The 25,205-nt window shown below is 47.4% G+C and overlaps 1 protein-coding gene across 3 annotated transcripts in view; it reads left to right on the top strand.

Moving 5' to 3' along the window:
* Positions 1–25,205, top strand: part of FAM168A (family with sequence similarity 168 member A) — a 202,825-nt gene that overhangs the window by 151,806 nt on the left and 25,814 nt on the right. The gene's annotated exons all lie outside the window — the stretch shown is intronic.

Here is a 25,205-nt window from a genome sequence, read left to right as displayed (position 1 = left end):
AAAAATCTCCTGTAAAAAGCGAAGATTGTCTTCATGCATTTTTTATTGGACTTTGACAGGAGGTTGCTTGGGGGGAAAAGTTAAAACTTATTCAACCAGAGCTGTGACAGTGACAAACTGGCCTCAGGTCATTTCTTCTCCTTGACATTTGCACGTCGGGTGGTTGGGAGGCTTTAGATATCCATATTGAGCTCCCTTGCCTTGAAACCACATTGCAAGGGGACTTAAAATGTCACCATTTTATTTTCTCCATGTTGAAAGTCTGATTTTTCTGGTTTGTTTTGTGTTTTTTCCCTGTATAAGTCAGTTTGCTGTTGCTCAGGAGCGTGTGTGAAATGCCTGTGAGATGCTCACAACAAACTTCCAGGTTGGGGGATTTTCATTCCACCATTATTTTTACATCTAAAAGATGGGAATTTTTTTTTGGATGGATGCTCAGATGTGTTCATGCAGACCCCAATAACTTCTCATTTCTGTGAGACATCAAGACGCTCCAGTAGAGGGAAGGTGTTGAGTGTTACCAGATTTATTCTTAGTGTGTATTTCAAAGCAGTGCTGGATTTGAGGTTGACACAAACCCTAAGTGCACTTATGGGGAGGGCCTGGGTGGTCACAACTCCCTGAGGATGCCGGTGACAGGAATGTGGATATTTGGTAATGGCCTGACCATTGGAGGGTTCACCATTTGGCTTTTGATATAGAATCAGATGATCATTTTTGGTTGGAAAAGCCCCTCAAGATCATCGAGTCCAACCGTTCCCCCACCCCTGTCCCTGCCCCATGTCCTGGAACCTCATGTCCATCTGTTCAACCCTCCAGGGATGGCGACTCCACCACTGCCCTGGGCAGCCTGTTCCAATGCCCCACAGCCCTTTTTGTGAAGAAGTTGATCTCAAGATCCAACCTCGACCTCCCCTGATGCAACTCGAGGCCATTTCCTTTCATAATTGAAGAGTTTACCTCCTGGCTTTTGATATGAGGTCATTGAAGGGTTCACCTCTTGGCTCTTGATATCTGGTCGTCAAAGGGTTCACCGCTTGACTTTTGACATGTGGTCAGTTGAACCAGTCTGGCTGGGCAGAAAGCCCAGTTATTGATAGCAATGTTAGAGCTTCTCTTACCTTCAGCTGTCTTTTGGATCTCAAAGCTTTATTCTTTGTTTTAACATCTCATTTTATTTTATTCTGGGACACAATCATAGTTTTGACTCATTGCTGACATGAGGAGGCAGAGGACAAGTATTTTATGCTGGAGTTTCACCTAGAAAATGGAGCTATAATTCAGTTGTGGTTTTCCCTGCAATTGCTTGCTGCAAGACGATGACTCAGGATAAATTAATTGGAGCGCATTGATTTTGTGCTTGTAAATCTACAGAAGTTCATTAGTATTGAACAGGACTGTAGGAGCACCGGCTGACCAGGTTCTTGGTGGTTATTTGACCAAACTTTAGTCTGCTTATGCCAACAAGGACACCCACGGTGTCACCACGCACCCATAACAGCCTCTGCACGTGACCCACTTGACGTCGGTCGAGTGACCTGGAATTGACACGTTTAAAAGAAGGAGCAAAATCTAAGAATGAGAACTGGTCTGATAAAATCAGATTCCTGTAGGAAATGTGGTTGCTATAATAATTTCTTTAGGGCACGATGCACATGGAAACGCTTCCTTCAAGACCTTCTTTGCCACCAAAAAGAAGCACATGGGCAGACCCATGGGTGATGATGGGTCTTGGGTTTTGTTTCAGCTGATGCTGCTAAAACAGTTCATCGTTTCTGGTGAGTTTTAACTTAATGAAGAAACATCCCTTCGGGTTTGAAAGAACGGTCTCTGCAAACTTGGACTTTTTTGTTGACTCAATTCATTTGGTAATTGAGAGGCTGATTTCAGCTCCGCTGATTAAAAGAATGCTAATTCAAAATATCGTTCCTGTAGTCAGTCCCTTGAAAAATCTGCTGAAAAGCTTGAGACTGCATTGTATAATGATGCTTAAAAAAATACGGCAGGGGAAATAATTCAACATCAAGGTATTTTAATATGCAATTTGCAACCATGTGAAAAAAAAATGCATCCCTTATAAAGGGAATTTCGAGCTTGATACATGTTTATTTTTTTAAAGGTGTATATTAAGTATCTCACATCTTTTAAAGCTGCAGTGAAAATGAAATGATTAACAGGTCCTCACAGTGTTCTATATGGAGCACAGGTCCCCCAGAGGGACCTTCTTTGGCCCTGGTCCTCCAGCCTCCTGGCCCCTTTGAATCTCTGCTGGGGGACAGGCTGAGAGAGTTGGGGTGTTCAGCTGGAGAAGAGAAGCTCCATGGAGACCTTAGTGCAGCATTTCCGGACTTAAAAGGGGCTGAGAAGAAAGATGGGGACAGATTTTTGAGCAGGGCCTGTTGTAATAGGAAAAGGGGTGATGGTTTTAAACTAAAGGAGGGAGATTCAGGCCGGACATGAGGGAGAAATTGTTGGCCCTGAGGGTGGTGAGAGCCTGGCCCAGGTTGGCCAGAGAGGTGGTGGATGAACCATCCCTGGAGACATCCCAGGCCAGGCTGGACGGGGCTCTGAGCAACCTGAGCTGCTGAAGATGTCCCTGCTCATGGCAGGGGTGGCACTGGGGGAGCTTTGGATGTCTCTTCTACTCAAACTATTCTATGATCCCTCCAAAAATAGGTCAAGCAAGGGATGGGTCCAAAGTGGAGAAAGGTCATCCCACACAACTGGGCCCTCATGCAGCTCCTGTTAGTCCCGTTGGGGCAGTCTTGCTCTTTGAGGACTCCTGAAGCCTTCAATTATTCAGGGACTCATCGCCATTAACCCGTTTCTCTGCTCCCTCGAACCCACTTGCGGAGACACAGGGAACTTCTTTCCCTGATGTCCATACAGTCACAGAATAGTTTGGGTGGAAGGGACCTTCAAACCTCCTCTAGTCCAACCCCTGCCGTGAGCAGGGACATCTTCACCCAGATCAGGTTGCTCAGAGTGCCATAATCTTTTGGTGACTTGTACCTTGTCCCATCCCACCATTTTAGTACCCCAGTGACCTAATACCACATCTCAACCTTGCTCCTCTGCTCTGTCCTTGTCCCTGCAAGACCTGCGAGCCCTTTTATTGTCCAGTCTGAGCCCCTGTATCTACAATCCTGCATCACAGGGATCGCCCCTGAAACTGGGAGTCAACCTTTCTGCACTGTGTGAATCCATAAAGACGTTAGAGAGATGAAGAAATATCACCTTAGTATTTTATATTGCTGAGACTTCAGAATAATTTAAGTATATTTTTTGCCTATAGCTGTAAAAATAGCCATATCTAATAAAATATATGCAACTAATATTTGCCCTGTTTGGAAGTAGATCAGGACTGTGTGGATGACGTGCTGAGATGGAGTGGGAGGCAGAAATCCAGACCTAGGAGGATTTCAGGAGATCTATGGATTTTACGGGTTTACATCAAAAGCAACGTAGACGTTGCAATGTGTTTCTTGATATTACACAAGTACGTGCAGCTTGGGGCATGTCTACAAGGAGAAGTCAACACCAAGCAGAGTTGACCTTGTCCTTGCACAGCACCCTCAGTCACGGCTTCACCCGATGTCCTTGGTGCTCCAGAGCAGGAGGATGGTTTTGCAGAGTCAGCGATGATGGACCAGAGTCACCATCCCTGGAGGGTTGAACAGATGGACATGAGGTTCTCAGGACATGGAGCAGTGCCAGGGCTGGGTTATGGTTGGACTCGATGATCTTGAGGGGCTTTTCCAACCCAAATGATTCTGTGATTCCACCCAAATCCATGGTTTGGGATGGTCCTCACCCAGACGGAGCCGTAGGCAAGGACGTGTGTGAAAGCAACAGAAATTTTGTAGGGAAGAGACCTTTCCCACATGAAGTACTGTAGGAAAAAATCACAATTATGCAAATATTTTGCTACTTTTTCAGTTTCAAGTGCCTCAAGTTATCTCTCATTAAGTATATTTTGGTGCAATGAATTGGTAGCTTTTTTTGGTAGTGGTTTTAATTCCAATTTCCTTATCTATGCTTCTCAATTAAAACCCCCAGGTTCTGCTGGTAAATCTGAAGCGTGCTGCTATTTTGAATCCCAAACCATAACTAGTTGTTCTCATTGTTTTAAGCTCATTTATCTCCTCAGCAGCTCACAGAACAGGAGGAGGCCGATGTGAACCATCTGATTTTTATTTTGCTTGACATAAAGCCTTTCGCTCTTCCAACTTCTGAGGTTGTCTTTTGCTTTTTTCTTCTCTTTTCCTTCCAAGCCCATTACTATAATTTGCTATTCCTGGAGGGAACTGGTGACTCTTTTCCATTTCCCAGACGCGCTGGTGGACGTGTTATTTTTAAGCCAGCCTCACTACCTGCAGCACGATGACTCAGTACGGATTTGCAAAGAAGTCGGCTTCTGGATTTAATTCTTGAGAGGATAGTTAGGAGCACAGCGTAAAAATGCCCAAATCCTTTAAGAACAGTAAAACAAAGTCACAAAATTTTCCCTAAACACAGTATGGCTGTCTCCTTTTCTAAAATTAGGGGGCACAGGGACTCAAGGGGCTTTGTCTTCATGTCAGGAGCCACCTCGTGGCGCAGAGAGGTTGATGGGGTCTGGCTGTGCCAAGCCTCACATTTCACAGAATCACAGAATCGACTGGGTTGGAAAAGACCTCAGAGATCATCCAGTCCAACCCTTGGTCCAACTCCAGTCCATTGACTAGATCATGGCACTAAGTGCCATGTCCAATCTCAGCTTAAAAACCTCCAGGGCCGGTGAGTCCAGCATCTCCCTGGGCAGCCATTCCAATGCCTGACCACCCTCTCTGTAAAGAATTTCTTTCTAATCTCCAGCCTCAATTTCCCCTGGCAGAGTTGAAGCCCATGGCCCCTTGTCCTATTGCTGATGCCTGGGAGAAGAGCCCAATCCCCCCCTGGCTAGAACTGCCCTTCAGGTAGTTCTAGAGAGTGCTGAGCTCCCCTCTAAGCCTCCTCTTCTCCAGACTAAACAAGCCCAGCTCCCTCAGCCTCTCCCAATAGGTCTTATATTCAAATAAGATATGTAGGGGTAAAGGATGATTTAATGTGGGAACACACAGCGACGTTCCTTATTACAGTTTGATGCTTTCTTTTGAAAACCCAAGTCTGCAGGTTCAAATGTTCCGTGTGTCCTGGTTTGCTGTGGTTGTAGGAAACCAAGAGGAAAATCCTTTGTGTTGGGATGGACGCGTTGGGTTGGAAATGTTGGGAAGGGTTGTCAGGATGCTTCTCTGATTTCCTCACATCTGCAGAGAGGTGTCCACGGTGCCTTGTGTTCCTGAGCCATCACAGAGGTTTGGGTTGGAAGGGACCCCACCTGCCACGAGCATCTTCTTCAACCAGATCAAGTTGCTCAAAACCCCATCCAGCCTGGCCATGAATGTCTCCAGAGATGCGGCATCCACAGCTTCTTTGGCCAACCTGTTCCATCACTAAGGGGGAGACATCAGTCCCCAAAAAACCTGCATTTTAGCCTTAAATCATGAAGAAACCATGTCTGTAAAACCTCATTTGGAAGTGGGAATGGGGAGCTTTTGTTAGCTTGTGTGTGCTGGTTCTATACACATCGCTTTATGAAACGTGAAAATACTGTCTTTTTTCAGTGAACTTTCAGTCTAACTCAAGACACACACTCTAAAGGGGAAATAGGTTATATCCAATTGAATCTGGACACTGGGGACTGCTTTAGAACCTTTGGGATTTGGGCTTGAGTGTCAAAGGACTGCAAAAACATGAATGGTATATGACAGTGTAGCCAAAATACTGATTTTCTTCATACTTGCCATCTTTTTGGTTCAAACTGTTGAGCTTGCGTGCATCTTGAATACACAGCTACCACCGCTGCAGTGCCCACACATGTATTATGTATTTTAGGAGAGTTTGTGGTGTATGTAATGTTATAAATATTTCAAGATGTGTTACTAAAATTCTTCCAGTTCTTCCACGTGGATGGGCAGCAGTGGTTTCATGCCATGGTTTTTGGTGGTCTGCAGCCCACCTATGGACATCGGCACCTTCCTCCTCGGCATCTCCAGCTGATAAAGCCCATGCGAAGCATTTTGTGGTTTGTCTTTCCTTGTACCATTAGTCTCCTGTGTCAACCATCCACTTGAGCTTCCTCCAGCACTCATGGTGGCTTTGGCAGTGTTGGGTTAATGGTTGGACTTGATCTTAAAGATCTTTTCCAACCTAAACAATCGTGTGATAGATCCCACCAAGCAAACTCTGGGCTTTTTAATAGGCTTTTATTTTGTCAAATAGCGTTTCCCAACCTTGCTGGTCAAGGTTGCGGATTCTGATTTTGATGCTGGACAAGGTCTTCTGTCCTTCATTGCTCTACATCTGCCATTCACCCCAAGAGTCGCAGAGGGTCCCCTGTTTATCCACATAAAATATTGCACTGGGTAATAGCGCGTGAGTCTTGGGATTTTATTAAATAATCCCGACCGCTTCCCCGTGTCAAAAACAAGCAAAAGCAAAGCTGCCACAAATTTATCACATCTGCTTGAGCAACCAGGAGAATGCACCTCAACCGTAAAATGTAATCTACTTAATTAGCTGTAATTGCTTTGCTGAGTTGGACTCTCGTAGAAATCATTGTTTTACGGCGAGCAAATGAAAATTGTACTGTGCTAAAACATCCCTGGGCTGTCACCCCTCAGCTGCGGTTTTTAATATGTTTGGAGTTTCTTCTGGGCAAAAATCTGTTCGTAAGGAATAAAATATTTACAAGATGCAGGGAAGGGGATTTTTTCATATTTTCTTTTATTTTTTTCTTCTTCTAAGGTTTTCTGCAGAGAAGCTCGACCAGAGCAGCTGGCAGAAAAACACAATTCTAATTAAAACATTTCCCAAAATTAGTTTCTTTTCTATATTTTTTAGGAGAGGGATTATAGAACATGGTTTATATGCACTTCTTGGGGAAGTAACACGATTGAAAAATGCAGAAAAAATACCAAAAATGGTAAATGCACTGTGCTCTTGTGGCCAGGAAGGCAATGGTACCTGGGGTGGATGAGAAGGGGGTGGTCAGTAGGTCAGAGAGGTTCTCCTGCCCCTCTGCTCTGCCCTGGGGAGACCACACCTGGAATCTTGTGTCCAGTTGTGGCCCCTGAGTTCCAGCAGGACAGGGAACTGCTGGAGAGAGTCCAGCGCAGCCACCAAGATGCTGAAGGGAGTGGAGCATCTCCCGTGTGAGGAAAGGCTGAGGGAGCTGGGGCTCTGGAGCTGGACAAGAGGACACTGAGGGGGGACTCATTCATGTTTACAGATATCTAAAGGGTGAGTGTCAGGAGGATGGAGCCAGGCTCTTCTCAGTGACAGCCAGTGATAGGACACGGGGTAATGGGTTCAAACTGGAACACAAGAGTTTCCACTTAGATTTGAGAAGAAACTTCTTCCCAGTGAGGGTGGCAGAGCCTGGCCCAGGCTGCCCAGGGAGGTTGTGGAGTCTCCTTCTCTGCAGACATTCCAACCCGCCTGGACACCTTCCTGTGTAACCTCATCTGGGTGTTCCTGCTCCATGGGGGGATTGCACTGGATGAGCTTTCCAGGTCCCTTCCAACCCCTGACATTCTGGGATTCCGTGATTCTGTGAAATGCTGCACAGCCTCATGATTTCAGCCCTATTGCTCTTCCTCCCAGTTTTGGCGAGTCAGACAGGAGCTGCGTCTCCCGGTGGGTTTCTCTGGGTTCTGGTGTGGTGACCAAGGGACCTCGTCCCAGCTCTTGACTGGAAAATAAACGATAAAGACATCGGGATAAGGGGTCTTTGCGGCATCACGGTATTTCTTCTCTCTCCAAACCAACCTTTGCACTTTCAAGCTGGTGAAATTAGATTCGATTTTCGCCGGAGCCTTTTTTTAAACGCCGCTGTGGAGTTTTGCCAGTTCAAATATTATGTATTCACAGCTTCCCCCAAGTGCAATTTGAATCTAATCTCCTGGCCCAAATACATGCGAGAGACCCATTAAGCCTTTTAACACCCAAAAACTGGTTTTGTTAATATTCTGCGTGTGCTCCATCTGCTGCTGTGTTTGTCTAAAGCTGATGTATTTGAGAGCAATTCACTGTGCTGGTCTAAGTCCAAAGTGTCCAAAATACCATATGGACATTTGAAAGTTAATTAGCATTTTTAAATTCAGTATCTATGGTAAGGATGTTGTGATCCCTAAAGCTGAGCTTAATTCAAGCTTCGCCTGCCCTTACAACCCCAAATATTTTATAATTTTGAGTTTTTATCTTCGCCGACCCTTGTGAATGAAAATCGCCTTTAAAACTGGCCCTTTGGGGCAATAATTTAATTCCATAACATTGTTGTGATCATCCCTGAATTGTCTATTACTAGAATTAGCCAAAATAGGAAATTCAGTGTCCCCAGAGATCTTGTGGATCAAGAATAGTTCGGGTGAATGAGGATGCTGCCAATGTCAGAGGAGAATACGGAGTGTAAAAGGCAGAGATGGGAAGCAAGACAGTGCTTGTGCTGTGGGATAAACTGAATTATTGGGTGGATTTTGTTGTGTTAATACTTGATCATTCTCGGGGGGTGATCAGGCTTTGACACCACACCTGGAATACACCTGAATTTGTAAAGTAGGTCCAACAACGACAAATTAAATTCAAGCATCTTGAATAAGAAAAACTAAAAGTAATGCGTGGCCAGGTAAGGAGCTTCCTGCCATCAGTTCTCTTCCAGGCAAGTGTTCATCCTGTAAAATTACCGTCTGAAAGAAGCGTTTCCGACACTCAGTGTTTAGCTCTTCTGATAGACGTGGTGCTGGTCCCACAAGGTCGGCAGCATCAAACCCTTCTATGCAGAAAATGGCAAATTGCCCTAGAAAATATCCAAACCACAGCTTTATACCACTTTGGAGTGATGAGGAATGAAGTGGGAGGGTAGTTTTGTGCCAAACAGCCCAAACAGGGTCATCTCCTGCTCAGCTCACGGTTTCGGGCAACTCGCGGCAAACCAGCTCGTTCCTTAACGTGTCAGCATCTCTGGCTCTGAAACTGGGATTTTCCTTCCATCTTCCAGCCTTTTCAATCGTTTCTTCACGTTGTGAAGACCTTCACATGGCAAAGTTGTGAGGACAGACCGATTTCTGACACATCCGCAGGTATCCGGCACGTGGGAAGCCCTTTCCAGATGCTGCCGTCATTGAAACGAGGAATATTTTGGAGCCAGTTGTCATAAACACCAACTGGGCAGAAGAAAGGATTTATTATAGATACGAAACAGGAGCAAATTCCCAATTCTGAAGTCTAAAAAGGTGTCAGACGTGCACAATGAAGCTGCATCTCTTTCCATAGCTGGAAGCACGGAGGTCTCGCACACAACACACCGTCTGTTACGGAGCAGAAATTACATCTGGAGCAAAACGCCAAGGATGGAAATGGTATTTTCTTTCCCCTCCTGGCTTGGGATCGGAGCTGAAAAGGATGAATTGAAAATCACACAGATGAACAAGTGCATTTTGGAAATCACAAAAGGCTGTTTTCTGAGCAGTTGTTGTAAATACCCTTCCGTAACCTATAACCCGAGGGCACGGGGAGCATGGGTTTGCTCTCCTGCCTGCCTGCATTTACATGATGAGCTCCTCCAGAAGGAAATCCTCCCTTCAAGACCCATCTGGAGTTGCCATAGAAACCCTGCCAGAGCAGAAGGGGACGAGGAGCACTCCTCGCCCTCCGAACCATCGCAAGGAGACGGCAGATTCATTATTAAAGAGCATTTGCATTTCTGTAGCGTGTTGGACTCCCGGGTTGCTGGAGGACAAGGGATGGCCATGGCACAAGAGGATGCTCTGGCTCCTCTAACCAAGGGAAGGAGCTCAAGGAGGATCCGATGCTTAAAATTCTCCACGGTGGAACCGCCTCTGTGTCAGGGTTGCACTGTGAAACCTTTGCTTGAAGGTGGAAAAGCAGCACCGGCAGCTTGATGTCCTCATCGTCCTTCTCTTCATGTACATCTCCCCAAATTTCAGTTTACTGCGGCTTTTTTTCCTTCCAACCTCTGCACCTCAGTGCGGAATCCAGTTTGAAGAAATGCACGTTCAGTATTGAGTATGTAAGTAATTATTCCATTAAAGATACATGAATCGAGTGAGGCTCCAAACCACGTCGCATCTGCAAGCCAGCGAGAGCAGAAGGCGACTTCTGCCAGTGAAGTAAGCAGGTTTGACTCTGAGTACACACAGGAAAGCACATTTTTTCAGAATAAAAAGGCAACACTGTCACTTTTCTGACTATAATTTCCCTTTAGTTTGTCATTCTGGATCAGTTCAGCTGCCATCTCTGAAGCTCTGCTGTGGCATCTCCTCACCTGCTGTGCCCCCGTGCTGACCTTCCAAGTGTTATAATAGCCCTGGAAAATGCTTTCTATAATATTCAAGAAAAGACAGAGGAAGGAACCTCTGGACAGGATGAAAAATGAGGTGTGTGTGTGTGTTCACTGCGAGCAAGAAGAGGAATGGTTACTCAGTTTCTTTCTTAAAAGTTGAGATATTGGCTGAGTTATGGGCCTGATGAAGTTGTTGTGCTTCATCCTCATTACTCTGCAGAAAATAAAAACATGTTTAATAGTCTTTTGACATAAAGATAACAATAAAAACAAAGAGCAGGAAGGGAAGATGTAGCTTAATCTTGGGGCAGCCTCACAAACCTACTGCTGTTCTCCAAGGATCGTAGTATCACTGAATAGTTTGGGTTGGAAGGGACCTTCAAAGGTTATCCCCTGCCATGATCAGGGACATCTTCACCAGCTCAGGTTGCTCAGAGCCCCGTCCAGCCTGGCCTGGGATGTCTCCAGGGATGGTTCATCCACCACCTCTCTGGCCAACCTGGGACAGGCTCTCACCACCCTCAGGGCCAACAATTTCTTCCTCATGTCTGGCCTGAATCTCCCTCCTTTAGTTTAAAACCATCACCCCTTGTCCTATCACAACAGGTCCTGCTCAGAAGTCTGTCCCCATCTTTCTCCTCAGCCCCATCTCCAGCATCCACTCCTGATCTTGCCCACAGAAATTCTGGATGTCCCATCCCTGGAAAAATTCAACGGATCTTGACAACGCACACTCGTGCCTTGTGTGATTCCTCCTGTAGGTGATTGAGGAAAGATTTACAAGCAGGGCTTGGAAAACAATACATCCATCAGCCACTGGTGGGTTAATCTCCTTCATTAAATTGATGAGGTTCTTCCTGAAGCCCAACTGTAACCTCAACAACTGTTATCCTTCAAACAAACTCCTAGTGTCCAAGCGATATCTCTTGGTGTTCCTGCTCAGCTCAGCTTATTGGTAAACAATAACCTTCTTAGTTCAGCTTGGTCTCCAGCTGTGGGACTTTCCTTGATACGTTTGCCTCACGCTCTTCCCCAGGACCATCCTGTGCTTGATTTTGTGATGGTTGGGTAGAACCCCCACTGTTATGAAAATCTCTTTTTCTGTGCTACCTGGTCTTCTGCACGAGAACCTAAATGAATCCCAGAATGTCAGGGATTGAAGGGACCTGGAAAGCTCATCCAGTGCAATCCCCCCATGGAGCAGGAACACCCAGATGAGGTTACACAGGAAGGTGTCCAGGCGGGTTGGAATGTCTGCACAGAAGGAGACTCCACAACCTCCCTGGGCAGCCTGGGCCAGGCTCTGCCACCCTCACCAGGAACAAGTTTCTTCTCATCTTTCAGTGGAACCTCCTGTGTTCCAGTTTGCACCCATTGCCCCTTGTCCTATCACTCGTTGTCACCGAGAAGAGCCTGGCTCCATCCTCCTGACACTCCCCCTTTCCATATTGATCCCCAGGAATGAGTCCCCCCTCAGTCTCCTCTTGTCCAGCTCCAGAGCCCCAGCTCCCTCAGCCTTTCCTCACACGGGAGATGCTCCACTCCCTTCAGCATCTTGGTGGCTGCGCTGGACTCTCTCCAGCAGTTCCCTGTCCTGCTGGAACTCAGGGGCCACAATTGGACACAATATTCCAGGTGTGGTCTCAAATGGTGACAAGTGGACTTCTGCGCCTGAAAAAGTTTCAGTTTTGTTTTATTCTATTTTATTTACAGTTATATCAGCTTCTTTAATAAATCATCTGTCTTCTCCCAGCACCCCTGACCTCATTAGTCTTTTCTGCTTGGCTCTGAAAGGGGAAAATGAGTGGTTACCCAGCGCTAACATGGATACGTGGCTTCAGCTGTAGACAAATGGCAAACTGATTTTCACCAAAACCGGGATTTCTTTGAGGAAGAATGAAAATCCTTATTCTTCAGGGATTCTCCTGTGGAGAATCGGAGGAATACCACTTGGTGTGCTTTAAGATTAGCAGTTCTGCTATCGTAACTTATTTTAATCCTTCCAGCAAAATATTACCCTGAGGGAATATTTTTGGATGAGGTGGAGCCACGGTTCAGTGTTTAAGAAAACTGTAACGGCTTCTTTATCTAGGGCCTGCGCTTTGTTAGGAGCAACAACCAACTTTATTTTATCATTAGCAGCTGTTCATATCTTGCTTCAGATTAGTTAAATACAGAATGAAGTACATAATTGCAGGGAGCATTAATATTGTGCGACTTTAATGGTTTTCTAGAACTTCTTTCCCATAGAGATTTGTCTCAGCATAGGAGAGGATATGACACACGTCTCTTGTCCAGAAGTTATATTGATTGACAGTCTGTCAAATTCTGTCACTCTGGTTTATTTATAGGATGTGCCTTAAATAATCAAACTATCTCACTAATTTTTTGGACAGTTGCTCCTGGTTTTCAAGATGAATTTTGCTCATACAAACGTGCCCTGAACCCAGAGAGCTGCAGTGAAGCTTGGGAGGTTTCTTTCATAGGTGGGAAGTAAAACCAAGATGGAACTGAAATAAGAATGGAAATGGGCATCATCTTTTTGGACCAACAGCTTGCAGCTCTATTCAACCTTAAAAAAATGATCCGAAAGCTAATTTTCTCTGAGCAAGAGAAAACGAAGGCCACACATGCCCCAGACAGTGCTTCTTAATACCTTTTTGGTCTTGTAAAGTCTCAACGCTGAAGGCAACAGCTCCAAGCTGACGTATTGCGTTGTCCAACCACAAAGTCCCATGGAAGAGCTCAGAGCAAATCCGCCTCTTTTCCTGCCTAATTCCCAATAAAAAGGATTCTCCATCTCCACGAGCAGGGAGGCCCCAGCAGCCGTCCCGTCCTTGACCTCCAGCTGGGAGAATCTCCTCCAGGCAGGACCTCATTCTGTCAAAATGGAGACAAATAGGCCACACCACATGCTGTGCCATCAGCTCAAGGTCTTCTCTCCATCACCTTTCATGCCAAAGGCGCCTCTACCACTCCCATGACTTTCAATGTGCTTTCTTCTAAGTCTGAATGATATAAAGGAAATGTTCATGAAAAGATAATAGTTTTTGCCAGATTCATGTGTCCTTTGACAGGTTTTTTCGGGAGGTTGGGTTTATACTCAAGGTTACAGAGGCACAGTTGTGTGTCGGTGATGCCTGTAGAGCTCCTGTCTGTGTAGTGTCCAAGCATTGTCCTTATCACGTAAGATGTGAATAACCCATAAGAAAAACTCCTTCTTCAAAGTGTGTGTGCTTTCTCGCAACTGGAATTCACCACCCTTTGGGTCAAGCTGTGATCCTGGAAAGGGAGAAGAAGGAGAGGGATGGAGTTATAGAAGTTTTCATACTAGAGAACCTGAACTCTTAGAATCATTTAGGTTGGAAAACACCTTTAAGATCATCGATTTCAACCGTTAACCAAACATTACCAAGTCTACCACTAAACCATGTCCCTGAGAACCTCATGTCCGTCTGTCCAACCCTCCAGGGATGGTGACTCCAGCACTGCCCTGGGCAGCCTGTTCCAATGCCCCACAGCCCTTTGGGCAAGAAATTGTTCCCCACATCCAACCTCAACCTCCCCTGGCGCAACTTGAGGCCGTTTCCTCTGCTCCTGGCGCTTGTTCCTGGGGAGCAGAGCCCGACCCCCCCTGGCTCCAAGCTCCTTTCAGGCAGTTCAGAGATCAGAAGGTCTCCCCTCAGCTCCTGTTCTCCAGCTGAACCCCCCAGGTCCCTCAGCTGCTCCCATCACACTTGTGCTCCAGCCCCTCACCAGCTCCGTTCCCTTCTCTCAACTCGCTCCAGCACCTCAAGGCCTTTCTTGGTGTGAGGGGCCCAAAACTGCCCCCAGGATTCCTTGTTCATCTCCAGAGCTGCCCTGGTCCTGGAGAGCCCACCTACCCTTGCATAAGGTCTTCACAGTCCTGGGAATGTAGAGCTGGAGTGAAGCCAGAGGGACTCATGGGGCAGTGAGTCTCTGTTATTCTCTTGCTTCAGGCAAAAACTGGACATGAGGCAGCAATATCCAAGTTGAAGGAGAGGATTCTCTCCTTTACTCTCCTCTCGTGGGACCCCACCTGAGAGTACTTTGGGGTTCCCAGTACAAGAAAGACACAGACCTATTGGAGTGGGTCCAGAGAATGCCATGAAAGTGGTCAGAGGGCTTGAGCACTTCTGCTATGGAGAAAGGCTGAGAGAACTGGGGGGAAGAGAAGGCTCCAGGGAGACCTTAGTGCGGCCTTTTGATAGGTAAATGAGGTTTGTAAGAAAGATCTAGGGAGAGTTTTTAGCAGGGCCTGTTGCGATAGGACAAGGGGTGATGGTTTTAAACTAAAGGAGGGTGATTCAGGCTGGATATGAGGAAGGAATTGTTGGCCCTGAGGGTGGTGAGATCCTGGCCCAGGTTGGCCAGAGAGGTGGTGGATGAACCATCCCTGGAGACATCCCAGGCCAGGCTGGACGGGGCTCTGAGCAACCTGAGCTGGTGAAGATGTCCCTGCTCATGGCAGGGGGTGTTGAACTCAATGATCTTTGAAGGTCCCTTCCAACCCAAACCATTCTGTGATTGCTGTGGATGCCATAGGGGGAAAAAGCACAAAGCACGTTGTACCGTAGGGGCGGATATGCAGATCCCACCACCGCTCCTCTGCAGGCTGCGGGGGTTTGACCATCTCTTTGCAGCTCATCACGAGTTTTTCCGTCAGCACGAATGCACAAGGGCAATCCTTGAACAGCAGATACAATAAATTCCCCTATTTAACTTGAATTTCCGTTGGATCAGATGGCAGTACTGACTTACCATCCTCAGCAACCGGTGTGGGATATGGTTTTCCAGCTCGGTGACGATGTGCCTGGTAAATAGTTTCAATCTGAGTACATGGCCGGCAACACGGACATCAGTGTTTAGAAGTGGGAATGAACAGTACCAGCAGTGCTGTGGGTGCATTTACAGTCTACGTGAGATTGGCTTTCCATGGCCACGGGTAACGAGCAAGAAATAAGTCACTGCTTATATAAAGGCCCTTTCAGGTGGAAAAAGAACCAACCGTAAAAGGTCTCCAGGAAAGCGAGTAGGTTGTCAAACGCTAGAGCAAATCTTTTTTAAAAGAGTTGCTGTGTCTGCTAATACGTGTTCATTTGAGTGCTCTACTCTTGGGCTGATGAGGCTTGAAACAGTAATAAGGGGGTGGCACTTTTTCATGGGAATGAATGTATTTATTATCCTCAGAGACTTCAGAAACGCTGGATTCTCAACCATCCATTAACCTGCTCTTCAGAACGGTTCCACCCTTGCTTTCAGCTTTTTCCTCTATTTTTACATCCATTTCGCATGAGTGGGCTGCAATAGTTCCATGGTGAGTGGGTGATGGGGATAACATGGGATGATCGGTGTAAAATGAACCTGGTCCAGCCTCTGGGCTCCCTCCAGCATCGAGGTGCATTTGCAGATCTGGATGCTCATCCTTCATCATGCCCAAGGACCAGCACGCAGGAGATTTTTGGGGGAGAGCTTGACATGGAATCGCTGTGCTCAGTTCAGCTTTATAATGGTTCTGTGTGATTAGGAAAGAAGGAAAAGGTTAAACCGTCCTTCCTGCTGTAATTGCGTTTGTGAGCTGGCAAAACAGGATTCACCCAGATTGCTATGATTTAAAATGTTGAGCATAAAACAAAATAGAAATCAGTTTAGGAGGGTTTTATCTTTTATTCCCCCAAGTTGGAAACTGCGTCTGGATTTAAATTGATTTGGAAAACTATGTGAATTGAGGAATGTACGTTTTGAGCTGTCAAAGGAGTTGCAGTACAACAAATTTGCCTTTAAAAATGCACGAGGCCAGAGTAAGCTTGGGGGTAAGTGAAATCTAATGGATGAGACATGTCTTGATGTTTTAGTACTGAGTTTGACCCAAGTTCCAGCCGAAGGACAACATCTTAAAATACACCAGCAGTCTCACATGCAATAATTTGATTGTACCTGTAGCATCCTAAGAGCCCTCAGTCCCTAAGTCACTTGTGGCGAAGGTCTCATGGCTGGTGAATCAAGGGCTTGGTCTTGGTGTTGACCTTGGTGTAGCCCCACGTCCACCAAAGCAGCCAGACCCATAAACCAAGCAGACTGGTGGCAGCGGGATGGTGGCTTATGTGAGGGGATGAAGCTGACCGTGGACACCTTGGGGAAGAGCGGCTGGAAAGTGCCCGGCGGAAAAGGAGCTGGGGGTGTTGGTGGCAGCGGCTGAACATGAGCCAGCGTGTGCCCAGGTGGCCAAGAGGCCACCAGCATCCTGGCTGGTACCAGCACTGGTGTGGCCAGCAGGCCCAGGGCAGTGACCGTCCCTGTGCTGGGACCCGGGGAGGCCAAACCGCCAATCCTGGGGGCAGTTTTGGGCCCCTCACACCAAGAAAGGCCTTGAGGTGCTGGAGCGAGTTGAGAGAAGGGAATGGAGCTGGGGAAGGGACTGGAGCACAAGTGTGATGGGAGCAGCTGAGGGACCTGGGGGGTTCAGCTGGAGAACAGGAGCTGAGGGGAGACCTTCTGATCTCTGAACTGCCTGAAAGGAGCTTGGAGCCAGGGGGGTCGGGCTCTGCTCCCCAGGAACAAGCGCCAGGAGCAGAGGAAACGGCCTCAAGTTGCACCAGGGGAGGTTGAGGTTGGATGTGGGGAACAATTTCTTGCCCAAAGGGCTGTGGGGCATTGGAACAGGCTGCCCAGGGCAGTGCTGGAGTCACCATCCCTGGAGGTTGGACAGATGGACATGAGGTTCTCAGGACATGGGGCAGTGCCGGGGTGGGGGAACGGTTGGACTCAATGATCTTGAGGGTCTTTTCCAACCAAAACAATTCCCTGCCTCCCCTGCACCGTGGGACGTTCCCGGGGGACATGTCCCCAAAAGGCAGGGGAACATGCACAGCCCAAGCCCTGAGCTCTGCGTCTATGTGAGGAAGAGCATGGGCTGAAAAGATCCTTCTGGATGGAGAAAGTCTCGTGCCACGCGACAGCAAGTTTTGTTTCAATCTCTACTGCAAGTCATTTCCGAAATGCTGCAGCTCTTCATCTCTGGAGGCTCGGTTTCCAATGCCGAATTAGTTCTCCGATGTCCTTCTCAGCTATTTTCTCTGTGCCTCCTAATTATCACGTAATTAGGCTCATTCTTTCTGCTGTCATTGCTGCCGGCGATGGATGTTGGAGAGCGCTGCTGCGGGTCCGGCTGGTGGTGGCTTTGGCAGAGCGGTCTCAGGAGCCTCCGTGGTGTCCGCTCTCCAATTTCTCAGCGCCGGGGTAATTTCTCAAGTACCAGTTTTGCACGTTCACATCACAAAATGTAACTTTTGGGAAGTATAAACTCAAAATCAATCTAAAGGGATTTACAGCAGCATGTGGGCATGAAGTTTCTCACGTTTCTGTCCTGAGAAGCTACTTGTAAATACTATTTTTAAAGAGTTTCTGCGTTCTAGGCAATAAAGAAAGAGAAATAGCGCATGGACTCAAAAGTATTTTACAGGTGAAAATTCTTTGGCTGATCTAAGAGATCGTTGTAAAGACAAAATATTCCTGGACCTGCTGCAGCTTTAAAGAGATTGCCCAGCAGAAACAAAATGGGATGCGGCGTTTAGGGGTTTAAAAGGGAGAATTAGTAAAGTTGTGGCTTGAATTTACCCACCTTGGAGCAATGAGTGACACAATAGGGGCGGTTGTGTGTGGCTGCTCGGCTTTTGAATCCATCAAATGTTAGTTAATGAGCTCTCGAGATAGCACAGCAAGTATCTGAGCAACGTTGAGCTGGAGTCCTTGGTGGCAGCGGGTCAAGGAGTTGAAGTGTGGGTTTATATCGCCTTGTCCTGCCCTTAGATAAGGGATTTTGGTATCTGTCCCTGTAACAATCCTTGTGATACGGCCACTATTAGGACCGTATCACTGCTCAGCACTCGCTAGGGAAAAAAGAATGAAGGCGAGTATTTTGTCTTGTAAATTAATTGAGGCTGCTTGTAGCAATTTAAGCCCTCATCAGATAATGGCCAAGAGAAGCTATTCTTGCAAAATTAAACGGCGCATTTTGGAAATCAGTGTTGTAAGTGGCAATTCGTTCTCTCAGTCACTAGTGGAAGGGTGAAACGTGCACCAAAGCACCCGGGCTCTCTAGTGAAGAGGAGCAAATTGTTTTTAAGAACCTCAAGTCCTAAGTCACAGGGAAGGTCCCCTCAAGTCCACATGGGTTCCTGAGCACCCCACTGGCTATTGGATGTGGCTTTTGTGACCTTTGTACACGAAGCAGAGCACAAATCCAGAAGCCGGAGGACAAGTGGGCATGAATCTTATGATATATTGAGATTTATACCATGCCTTGAGGAGGCTGTGTTAGATGGGTGTAAAAAATATGCGCAGTAGGTGATACAATTAGAAAAATTAATGAAATTTGGGAGGAGATATGTGAGCAAATCCCTGCTTAGTACCTTATGTTGGTGTCTCTGAAGCTCCAGGATCAGACCTAAAGCTTATGGAGACAGACTCGCAGTCTGGCCAAGATGCTGGTGAACCTAAGGAGGTTCTTCACTGTCAAAGAATATTGTAATAATACACCTGCCATTTTGGCTTTTTTGTAAATTCACTCATTTTTTTCAAATCTGGATTGGAGTGATATGCTAAAAGAAATTGGTGCCATCTAGGGAGACCTTGACAGGCTGGAGAAGTGTGTCCATGTGAACCTCATGAGGTTCAGCAAGGCCAAGTGCAAGGTCCTGCACCTGGGTCAGGGCAACCCCCAGTGTCAGTCCAGGCTGGGGATGGAGGGATGGAGAGCAGCCCCAGGAGAAGGACTCGGGGGTGCTGGGGGTGCAAGATTGGCCATGAGCCGGCAACGTGCGCTTGCAGCCCAGAAATCCACCCGTGTCCTGGGCTGCATCCCCAGCAGCGTGAGCAGCAGGTGGAGGGAGGGGATTCTGCCCCTCTGCTCCGCTCTGGTGAGACCCCCCTGCAGTGCTGGTCCAGCTCTGGGTCCTCAGCACAGGACACACATGGACCTGCTGGAGAGGGGCCAGAGGAGCCACAGGAATGATGTGAGGCTGGAACAGCTCTGCTGGAGGACAGGCTGAGAGAGTTGGGGTGTTCAGCTGGAGAACAGAAGCTCCAGGGAGACCTTAGTGCGGCCTTTCCGGACTTAAGAGGGGCCTGTAAGAAAGATGGGGAAGGACTTTTTAGCAGGACCTGTTGACACAGGACAAGAGGTGATGGTTTTAAACTAAAGGAGGGAGATTCAGGCCAGACATGAGGAAGAAATTTTTGGCTCTGAGGGTGGTGAGAGCCTGGCCCAAGTTGGCCAGAGAGGTGGTGGATGAACCATCCCTGGAGACATCCCAGGCCAGGCTGGACGGGGCTCTGAGCAACCTGAGCTGGTGAAGATGTCCCTGCTCATGGCAGGGGGGACTGGGGGAGCTTTAAAGTCCTTTCCAACCCAAACCATTCTGTGATTCTATGTAGGTTGCTCATTTACGTTGAGGATGGGCAGCATGTGATGAAGTCTCCTTTAGAGCAAGCAAAAAATGGGAAGATCTTTGAACTGGTGCTTCCCCTGTAAAACTTGCCACAGGTGCCTTTGTCGTGGGGTTTTAATGTCGCTTTGCCCCTCGTGCACAGTCCTCTGGAGCCTGAAAACCTACAGGGTGTCTCAAGGCTTTTTCTGGAGCTGGTTTGCACCTGGGCTGGGTATGAGCTCCCTGAACTTCCAGCGCGAGTAAAAGAAAATAACAAATCTAATCCTTGAACAAGCCCAAATAAACCTTTCCCCTCTATCGCTGCCCATTCGATTCTTTAATCCTCCCCAAGGACAACCCTTTGCCTGCTCACATCTCTGGTTTGTTTTTTGCTCCTGCCCTCTCATTTCTCCCCAGTAATTCAGTATTTTTGATGCACAGAACAAGCAGAGGTGCTCAGTACCTTGGGACCAGGATTAAGCCATCCCAGAAGCTGCCAGGATGGGATTAAATGCCCCATCCAACCCAGGATGGATAGAACTGTCTTAAACCATCCAAACATGTCTTGTGCAGAAGAGATCTGCGCTGAGCTCGTTTATACAGTTGCACACGCCTCTTTCTTGCATATCGGCAGTAAAATATATATATAGCTGGAAATATAAGCTAACTGCTTTATTATGGGTGTTCTGAATGTAATCACAGAGGAGTCTGGGCTAAACAAAAGCATTTGAAGGCTTTATACGCCACTCTTTTTCAATTTATTTCATAAATTCCTTTACTAGTGCATCTTCTAAATGTTAAAAAGAAGGAGCGGGTAGCTGGGACTCGCAGCCCGAAAGTCATTCATCAAAAGCAGGATTGCACCAAAGGGCTGGAAATATCGGTATAGAACCAGTTAGAAATACATGAAAAATTAAAGGCGGCTTTAAAATACCGACGTGCTGCAGCCCCTGTGCTCTTCGCCTTGCACAGCCAGTTATTGCCTCGTAATTTTTAAAGCGGCTCAGTTAGTGCCGCTCAGAGCTGAGCGTTGTGTGTTGTCCTTGGGGAGAACATTAAGCCAACACTGGCTTTCCCACTCCTATCGATTGCGGGGGTGATATTAAATTAAAATAAAGCATGAAAACAACGTTCATTTTCTTCGGTGAGGAATCTAATAAATTTTGTTCAATATGTTTTAATCTTATTTTCTTTCCTTCTGCATTGTGGGGGTAATAAGGCCCCAAGCACTAGCAGAAACAGGGTCCCATCATGCGCACATCTGGACAGGTTGAAAATAAAGGGTATTTTCTTTCCATCCCTGACATTTTCACGTGTCCAGCAGGAAGCCCGTGAAGATTAACAGCACTCAGTGTTAACCAACCCGCTGGTATTTTTGCAGATTGAAGATGAAGAGGCAAGATGGATGTGGCAGGAGGGGAGCAGGGTCTCCAGGAGGACCGGGGATTTTGGGTACCCAGGGATTTAGGGTACCCAGGGGGAAATCAGAGCAAGATCACAGAATCCCAGAATGTCAGGGATTGGAAGGGACCTGGAAAGCTCATCCAGTGCAATCCCCCCATGGAGCAGGAACACCCAGATGAGGTTACACAGGAAGGTGTCCAGGCGGGTTGGAATGTCTGCACAGAAGGAGACTCCACAACCTCCCTGGGCAGCCTGGGCCAGGCTCTGCCACCCTCACCAGGAACAAGTTTCTTCTCATACTTAAGTGGAACCTCTTGTGTTCCAGTTTGTACCCATTGCCCCTTGTCCTACCATTGGTTGTCACCGAGAAGAGCCTGGCTCCATCCTCCTGACACTCCCCCTTTATATATCTGTAAACATGAATGAGTCCCCCCTCAGTGTCCTCTTGTCCAGCTCCAGAGCCCCAGCTCCCTCAGCCTTTCCTCACACGGGAGATGCTCCACTCCCTTCAGCATCTTGGTGGCTGCGCTGGACTCTCTCCAGCAGTTCCCTGTCCTGCTGGAACTCAGGGGCCACAACTGGACACAATATTCCAGGTGTGGTCTCCCCAGGGCAGAGCAGAGGGGCAGGAGAACCTCTCTGACCTACTGACCACCCCCTTCTAACCCACCCCAGGTACCATTGGCTTCCTGGCCACAAGGGCCCAGTGCTGGCTCATGGTCACCCTGCTGTCCCCAGGACCCCCAGGTCCCTCTCCCCTACACTGCTCTCCAACAGCTCATTCCCCAACTTACACTGGAACCTGGGGTTGTTCCTGCCCAGATCCAAGACTCTACACTTGCCCTTGTTCTATTTCATTACATTTCTCCCCGCCCAACTCTCAGCCTGTCCAGGTCTCTGATGGCAGCACAGCCTCTGGCGTGTCAGCCACTCCTCCCAGCTTGGTGTCACCAGCAAACTTGCTGACAGTCACTCTGTTTCCTCATCCAAGTCATTTATGAATACATTGAATAACACCGGCCCCAGCACTGCCCCTGAGGCACTGCACTAGATCCAGGCCTCAAGATGCTGGATGCTTTGGTGCCGCCGCCTCTCCTGAGCTCATCCCTGGTCTTTGGATCTGAGCTTCGTTTCATACCGAGGGGATGTGAGGCATGGGGACTGCAGCTTTTGCTTTCCTGATGAAGCTCATTTGGGGAACGGAGAAGAACCAATAAACAGAAATCCTAACAGCTCAAAAACCAATAAGGTATAAAAACGTCTCACGTATTTTTAAATCCAGTGGGTTTTGAGCACAGGGAATTTTTAAGCACGTTTCCCCTGGCACAAATTACCCCAGATTCTACTGCTTTCTTATCTTGCAGTGTGTCCAATAAAGTAGCAAACCACATTAATTTTCCTGCACCTTTCCCATCTCCGTTTCCACTTAAAATAGAAAGGACTGCGGGATGCAGTGCTACCAAGCAGAAGTTAAACCTAAAAAAAGAAAGAAGACCAAAATATACAGTTGTCTCCATCTGCCTGAAATAACCATGAAGTCTTTCAATAACTGGCCGGATGGGAAAGCTTACCCAAAGCCACAGTTTTCCTGTGGTCTGACTTATTTCAGGCTCGTTTTTAACGTATAAACCTCATGTCGAAAGTTTAGGTCTGAGTAAAAGAGAAGAGCTTTTTGCTGGATTTGATGGTGTGTGAGTGCTGGCGCTATCTCAGAAATGAAATATTTGCTGCGCGTAGCCACACAGGACTATGTTTGTCATGGTTGTTGATTGACTTAAGGACTATTAGTTAAGGACTATTATTAAGGATTATTGCAGCAGTTTGTGGGATTCTGGACTTAACTTGGGGGGATTAATCAACAGCAACGACCAGAAGAACCTCTTGGCGACCCAAGAGATTATCATCTAGATCCCATCGCTCATTGATGAGCTTCGTGAGACTTCCCAACACCACAGGTACAACCATCGGCTACTAAACCATGTGCCAGGGAGGTAAAACCCCATGTAGAAACACGGTTGAGAGAATTATAGGGAAAATACGCTTGGTGTAGTCAAGAAGTGAGCTGGAGTTGGTTTAACACCCCTGGCCAGACCCATCAAGAGGTAAAGTGGGATCATCGAGCTCGAGTGGGCAACAAGAAGCGATGAATGTACTGGGAAAGAAATGGTTATTTTCTAACGAAGCGGAGAGTAGGCAGGGATAGTTCTGATTGAAGATTTTCATCATTAACGTTCTGCTTGCAATCACTCGATCTGCAAATAACTTTCCGAGGAGCTTCTTGATTGCTCCAAGGCTGCACGATGACAACAGAGTTTTATGTAGCCTAAAAAAAAAAAATCAATCCGTTAAACTGCTGCTTACCCAACATTAACTACAGCAATTTTTAATTAACCTGATTTAGAAGCCAAATATATCACTGATGAAAATGAGAGGGTAGAACACGCAGTCATTTATTCCAGTACAGTGGTCATGATTGTTGAATTAGATTTATTCAAATGAACCTCGAATTTTTGCCGCAGCACTCGGCTGTGTGCTGGGTACCGGGTTTTACACATTTTAATATAGTTGAAAAGCAGTGAACTTTGGGGCACGGGAGGGAGGGGTGGGACATGTTTGTCTTGCTGCTCAGAAAGGGGGAGGAAAGACCCACGATGGCTTTTATTTAATAAAGCAAAAAACCAAAAGGATGGGGTGTGAATCAACCGCTAATTAATTGTTTCCAGCCTTTGCTGGCAACCAGCAGCCGGTGTCAGTGGAGCTTGGCGGGGAAAGACTCTCCAAGGGTCATTTTTGGGGTTGGCTCTGCTCTGGGATGATGGCCAGTGAGATGCACAGATAAATCGGAGCAGCCGCCGTGGCGGTGAAGCTCAACAAAGCCAAACTCTCCACCAGCGAGGGAAGATTAACGTGTCCCATCGGGTCTGTCGGATTTACGAAGGGACACGTGAGAGGGGATGGAATTATTCCAGTTGTTACCATTTTCAGTTGGGAAGATTTCCAAGAAATGGAGGTTGGTCTGTAAACGAAAGCAAAAAGGAGCAGACTGAGGTGCAGACATTGTTGCCTGTGGTCCTCATGGAAGACAAGAACTGCTAATGAACCTCCAGCCTGGAGAACAGGAGCTGTGGGGAGACCTTCTGATCTCTGAACTGCCTGAAAGGAGCTTGGAGCCAGGGGGGTCGGGCTCTGCTCCCCAGGAACAAGCGCCAGGAGCAGAGGAAACGGCCTCAAGTTGCGCCAGGGGAGGTTGAGGTTGGATTTAGGAACAATTTCTTGCCCAAAGGGCTGTGGGGCATTGGAACAGGCTGCCCAGGGCAGTGCTGGAGTCACCATCCCTGGAGGGTTGGACAGACGGACATGAGGTTCTCAGGACATGGGGCAGTGCCAGGGGTGGGGGAACGGTTGGACCTGATGATCTTGAGCGTCTCTTTTAATCAAATAATTCTATAATTCTGTCATTTCCCCTGAACTCCGCATGACCCGCCCGAGTGAAGATGATGAAAACTGAAGATGCTCTGCAGCCTTTTCTAAAGTGCCCATTAAAACCTCTACGCGGCTTCAAAGGGGACGAGCTGCCGCGCGTGTTCCTTCCAGGTGGCCTGGCAGGTAATCGGGTCCCTCCCAGGGATGGCACTTGTGCAGCCATGGGTGAAGATGAGCGCTGGCGTGTTCTCATGCGATGTCTCTACCTGCCCTTTAGCAAGAAGCTTTGGTTAATGGAGGTGCTGAGCACCGAGGATCGGGCTGGGTGCTGAGCTTTGCAGGAAGAACGAGGATCAAGCTACGATGGCTGCAAACAGCCAAGGAAAAGCTTTTGAATATCGCTGTGCTGGTGGCTTTTTTGTAGCTGAATTCTGCATTCAGCGTGTGTGGTTTTCTTCAGAGCACACTGAGCATTCCTGCCTTCTGTATTCTGGTTATCCTCCTTGTTTTCTAGAGGAATAAAGCTGAAATATTGATGATGTAAT

This window comes from Streptopelia decaocto (assembly GCF_964273445.1).
Source record: "Streptopelia decaocto genome assembly, chromosome: 1".
Classification (NCBI taxonomy): Eukaryota; Metazoa; Chordata; class Aves; order Columbiformes; family Columbidae; genus Streptopelia; species Streptopelia decaocto.
Note: the sequence above shows the minus strand (reverse complement) of the source record. Positions and strands in the feature narration are given on the sequence as shown.